This window comes from Cyprinodon tularosa, unplaced genomic scaffold, assembly GCF_016077235.1.
Source record: "Cyprinodon tularosa strain WSP-4 unplaced genomic scaffold, ASM1607723v1 ctg1251, whole genome shotgun sequence".
Taxonomy (NCBI): Eukaryota; Metazoa; Chordata; class Actinopteri; order Cyprinodontiformes; family Cyprinodontidae; genus Cyprinodon; species Cyprinodon tularosa.
The window spans coordinates 91,462-97,461 of record NW_024038061.1 but is presented as its reverse complement, the minus strand read 5'-3'; positions in this window follow the sequence as shown (position 1 = coordinate 97,461).

The window sequence follows — 6,000 nt, the reverse complement described above, 5'->3', positions numbered from 1 at the left end:
TATAGTTCTAGTGAGGACGCAGGCAGCGGCATCTGGATCAGCTGCAGCTGTCTGATCTTCTTTCTATAGTTCTAGTGAGGACGCAGGCAGCAGCATCTGGATCAGCTGCAGCTGTCTGATCTTCTTTCTATAGTTCTAGTGAGGACGCAGGCAGCGGCATCTGGATCAGCTGCAGCTGTCTGATCTTCTTTCTATAGTTCTAGTGAGGACGCAGGCAGCAGCATCTGGATCAGCTGCAGCTGTCTGATCTTCTTTCTATAGTTCTAGTGAGGACGCAGGCAGCGGCATCTGGATCAGCTGCAGCTGTCTGATCTACTTTCTATAGTTCTAGTGAGGACGCAGGCAGCAGCATCTGGATCAGCTGCAGCTGTCTGATCTACTTTCTATAGTTCTAGTGAGGAAGCAGGCAGCGGCATCTGGATCAGCTGCAGCTGTCTGATCTTCTTTCTATAGTTCTAGTGAGGACGCAGGCAGCAGCGTCTGGATCAGCTGCAGCTGTCTGATCTACTTTCTATAGTTCTAGTGAGGACGCAGGCAGCGGCATCTGGATCAGCTGCAGCTGTCTGATCTACTTTCTATAGTTCTAGTGAGGAAGCAGGCAGCAGCATCTGGATCAGCTGTCTGATCTACTTTCTATAGTTCTAGTGAGGACGCAGGCAGCAGCGTCTGGATCAGCTGTCTGATCTACTTTCTATAGTTCTAGTGAGGACGCAGGCAGCGGCATCTGGATCAGCTGCAGCTGTCTGATCTACTTTCTATAGTTCTAGTGAGGAAGCAGGCAGCAACATCTGGATCAGCTGTCTGATCTACTTTCTATAGTTCTAGTGAGGACGCAGGCAGCAGCGTCTGGATCAGCTGTCTGATCTACTTTCTATAGTTCTAGTGAGGACGCAGGCAGCAGCGTCTGGATCAGCTGTCTGATCTACTTTCTATAGTTCTAGTGAGGACGCAGGCAGCAGCATCTGGATCAGCTGCAGCTGTCTGATCTTCTTTCTATAGTTCTAGTGAGGACGCAGGCAGCAGCGTCTGGATCAGCTGTCTGATCTACTTTCTATAGTTCTAGTGAGGACGCAGGCAGCAGCGTCTGGATCAGCTGTCTGATCTACTTTCTATAGTTCTAGTGAGGACGCAGGCAGCAGCGTCTGGATCAGCTGTCTGATCTACTTTCTATAGTTCTAGTGAGGACGCAGGCAGCAGCGTCTGGATCAGCTGTCTGATCTACTTTCTATAGTTCTAGTGAGGACGCAGGCAGCAGCATCTGGATCAGCTGCAACTGTCTGATCTTCTTTCTATAGTTCTAGTGAGGACGCAGGCAGCGGCATCTGGATCAGCTGCAGCTGTCTGATCTTCTTTCTATAGTTCTAGTGAGGACGCAGGCAGCGGCATCTGGATCAGCTGTCTGATCTACTTTCTATAGTTCTAGTGAGAACGCAGGCAGCGGCATCTGGATCAGCTGTAGGAAGTATTTTTTAAAGATCCTACTGAGTCTTTTAATTCAGGAGATATTCTTTAGAGGATAGAGGGTCAACATCTAGATTCTAGATCTCTAACTTGAATAACTGAAGTTGTGCTCTAACCTTTAAGAGCTGCTTCTTTGGTCCAATTGTTGTATCTATTTAATTGAGCTTATTTTCTTCATCCAAGCGATGATGGTTCTCTGCATTCATCTGGTTCTCAGTCTGAAGGGAAACTTTTATAATGCTACTGCTATATATAAATACATTTAATGAGATTATTTTATTCTCCATATGGAGAAAGAATACGTTTCTCTGAAGTTAAACATCAAATACTAAACTCTGACCTGAACCGTTTGTCGTTCATATACAATAATAATATGAAGGACAACTTAAAATGACTGAAAGCAGTTTGAAATGAACATATTTCCCACCTTTCTTCATCTGGACCTGTTTTTATAAAACCTTTAGCATTTAGCTGTCTGTGAGAAAACTGAAGAGAAGGAATAATGATTAGTTTTCAGATTCACAGCGAGTCATGAATAAGAAAAAGAGTCCAAATAAACAAAACATAAACTTCATCAAAGTCTGTTCAGCTGCAATCAGAAGTTCCAGAGAATGTGAGAAATGTTTGCTTAGAGAAACTACGGTTCTGGCAGACGTGTGGGAAACTTTTCTCAGGCGAACTAATGGGATAAATTTACTGGAACAGAGTCGGTTTCCTTACTAACTTGCTGTGATGTTCACACCAGCTGAAAGTTTTTATGCTGTTTAATGGCCACAACTTTTACTCCACAAACCCTGTTTCCATTAAAACCATTAAAACCATCCTGTTGTTATACTAATTCTAACTGGAATCCACAATCTTCCATAAATGTGGAGGTTCCCCTTCAGGAGCTCAGCTGGATCATAAACCAACATTGTTTTCTGCTTCCAAAGATAACGGATCCAAAAAAATGATAAAGATCGTGAAGAATGGTGATTTGCCTCTCAGCTCTGCTGGATAATGAGGAAGAAATGAAGGAAAATAACTGGACTGCTGTGCTGAGCGTGTTTGCTTGGTGTCAACGTGTGATTAGATACAACATATCCTCCTGCTGCGCCACAATAAACCTCTTTCCATTCTAGCCTCAAAACATGGACGAAATTTAGATTATAGAAGTGGGGGGGAAACAATTATTTTTAAATATAACTCATATATAAGTTGAGCATGTTTTCTGTTTCCTCCAGTTCCTCCTGCATCTCTTCTCTCCCTCTGCTGACTAAATCTATGGATGAACTGGACAACCAGAGGTGCAACAATCCATGTAGATTATCAATCATTCAATCAATCTTTATTTGAAACTACAATTTAAATTGCAATCGAGATTTCAATTTCAGTACAAACCGTTCATCGCATTCATTGGGATAGGAGGAACAGATTTTACTGAGGCCATGCGTGCTGCAGAATGCTACCTTTGGCGCGTTCTTATGGCTTCCCAGGTCTGCACCAGTTACCTGGCCGCCCAGGTCCCAGGCGGTTCCCCATAGCGCTGCCTTTATCTCTGTGGACAGGATACAGTTTGAGAAAAGCACATGTAAACGCAAGACAGACCTTTCAGCAGAGGGTCACATCAGGGGCGGAGTCACATGAAGTCAATCTGACCTATTGAGACGATAGTTGCATGTGTATGATGAGTGCGTGCAATTTGTCTATGAACGCTGACCACAGGCAATGTCCTTGATAAGATGGAAGTTTATCAACAGTCACTGAGCGAATCCACAGATGTTTTGCGGGTAGGGGAGGGGGGGAGCCGATTCCTGTGCCCTTTCTCCATAACATCCAGGGGGGAGATTAGATAAAGGGGGGAGGTCCAATCCAAAATAGCCCTTATTGTTTTGGAAGCAGGCTGCACAGGAACTTTCCCTCAGCATTGAGTATTTTTCTTGTTGGCTCTTCATGGCGAGTCCATTATTCCAGATTCGTTGGGTTTTTCCGCCTTGAAGCGAGCGTACGCATCCAAGGTATTATCCCATCTCACCTTTGAGTTCAACCACAGCAGCCAGGCTGCGTTCAATCGCACCCAGTATGCGGGTCATCTCCCGGTCCTGCTCAATCACAGCCTTATTGAGGGCGTCAACAGCTGCCGGCAGCCATGATCAACGCCCAAATTCCCACCGTCATCCTCTGTAATGGAAGATACATGCGGTATCCTCCAAATCCAAACAGGTGAAATCAGAGTATCATAGCTCATACCATGTGCTTATATATAAAATCAAAAAGATATTTTTTCTTCCTTTTTTGATTATATTAATAAAATATAACAATAATAAATTTCATTAATCAGCACTTATGTCTCTGTTTTCGTGGCTGCAAGTCTAATAACTAAACAAACATCAGACTAATTCAAAGATTCATGTAAATGAATACACCTGATTACAACCCTTCTAGATTACCAGAACCCAATGAGAAGAAGAAATGTCTCATTTACAGCAGCAGATTCCCTCACCGTCTGTTTGCTGACCCACGTTCTTCTCCAAGGCCGTAACTCTTAGACCTTTCAGATATCTTTAAATATCGTCGGACTTCAGCAGTGCTGTGACCGACCAATCACACACCAGATTTAGAGGCCCATCACATGTTTGTAAAGTGAGAGTGTCAGCGCTGGCAGACAATCACACAAGAAAAGACGGACAGCCAATCTGGAGCTTGAGGGCGGGTCTAAACTCAGGGAAGCGGGTTTAGCTTGAGCTGATCTTTGTTGTTTTTACATGAAGTTGGCAGAAAGTCAATGTTTTCAGGTTTTTCTGGAGGTTGTTTATGAGATATGCCGTCTGTCTTGAAGGTTGGACAGCTAAACCAGTCAGAGATGTGCAGCTAGTGTTTTAGACTCACAGTGCGGGGGGGTGATTGCAGTATTGGGTCCTTCCTCCCATTGCAGCCAGTGGTTGATCACTTCCTTAACCTTGATTAAGCCGCTCCTTTAGGCTCGCTGTGCTGCAGGAAGAGGCAGGAAAATACAGAGCAGGACTTTTCCCTCCACCCTGGGTCAGGCGGCGGCTCCGTCACTTTTATGCTACATTCAGAGCGCATGCAGCAGGAGCAGCATAAACACGCGTACTGCTTTATTTTTGATGCTTGTCCAAGTTTATTTCTGACGCACGGCTGAAGCATCTTTGCTGCTCCAGCTGTGCGGTAAAAAGTGGGTCTGATGCGCGGTGGGCGGAGCTACTCTATCCTTTCTCTGCCTGTAACAATGGCGGCTATATTAGCTGTGATCAGAGGGTAAAAAGTAGTTAGAATCTCTGTTGAAGTGAGAAAGTCCTCCTGAAAACATGGTCTGTGCAGTCAGTTCATCCAGATTACCATCCTGCCTTCAAAGATTATTTCTCTGTGGGAGCCGCTCAGACCCCCACATACCGGCGCTGCGCTGTCACTGGGAATCCCCAGCAGCAGCTGCCTCAGGCCCGCTCGCCTCTCCAGGGTTTTCCCCTCCTGTTGGTGGCGGCTGGAAGTAGATGTTAGCGTTTTTCAGGTCTGTGCTACAAACTGCAGGCAGCAGGATAATAAAAGCCAACATATTCTGCCGGCAGGTTTCTACATTTGAAGTTAATCTAGGCGTTAATAAACTGTTTCAGAGGAGTGATCATAGCGCTCTGCATCAGCAGTGCTGCGTCTGACTCCCTGCCAGCTCCCAGATCAGCTTCTCTGATTAGCTGATGCGGCGCGTTGCCTTTGCTCTGAAGCTCATGATGCGCTGCTCCTGCTGCTCTAGACGCTGCAGGACATTTTGCTGCAACTTGATGCGTGTAACCATTGACTTTGGATGGAAACTAGCTGCTTCGGCTGCCTCTGCTGCTTGCAGTCTGAACGTAGCATTACACGAAGGCTTCGCTCACCTGAGTAACGCGCCTTAACCTGGATGAACATGCAGCTGCACTTCTGATGGCTCTCGGTTGCAGATGGCCCTCTACCTGAGCATCACAGTTTGCTAACACTCTGACATCACAGTTTCTGTCAGGAAGTCATTTTCAGGACGGCTCTGTCCTTCAGAGCAGTAGTTCTCAGTCCTGTTCATCGGGTAACACTGCCCTGGATGTTTTAGATGTGTCTCTGTCTCTGATGACTTTCTGACATCCTCAGCAGCCACCAAGCTCTGCAGAAGCCTGTTTAATATGGCTCTGTATAACTCATGTGTGCAGCAGCGAGGAGAGATCTAAAACATGCAGGGCAGCGGTACGGGAGGAACAGGACTGTGCTGGTTTTAATTAGATGGATGCTACTGTCAGCAGATTGGTTTAAGCAGCAGCGTCGGTGAAGGACGTCATGTTCTTCAGTCCAACATCAATTCATATTCAATTCAATTCAGTTTATTTATATAGCGCCAAATTCACAACACATGTCATCTCAAGGCACTTTACAGTTCAACCAGATCATACAGTCAAATCGATACAAAGTTTTCTATCTAAGGAAAACCAGTTGATTGCATTGACTCATTGACTCTTCAGCAATCCCTCACACTAAGCATGCTTGTAGCGACAGTGGAGAGGAAAAACTCCCTTTTAA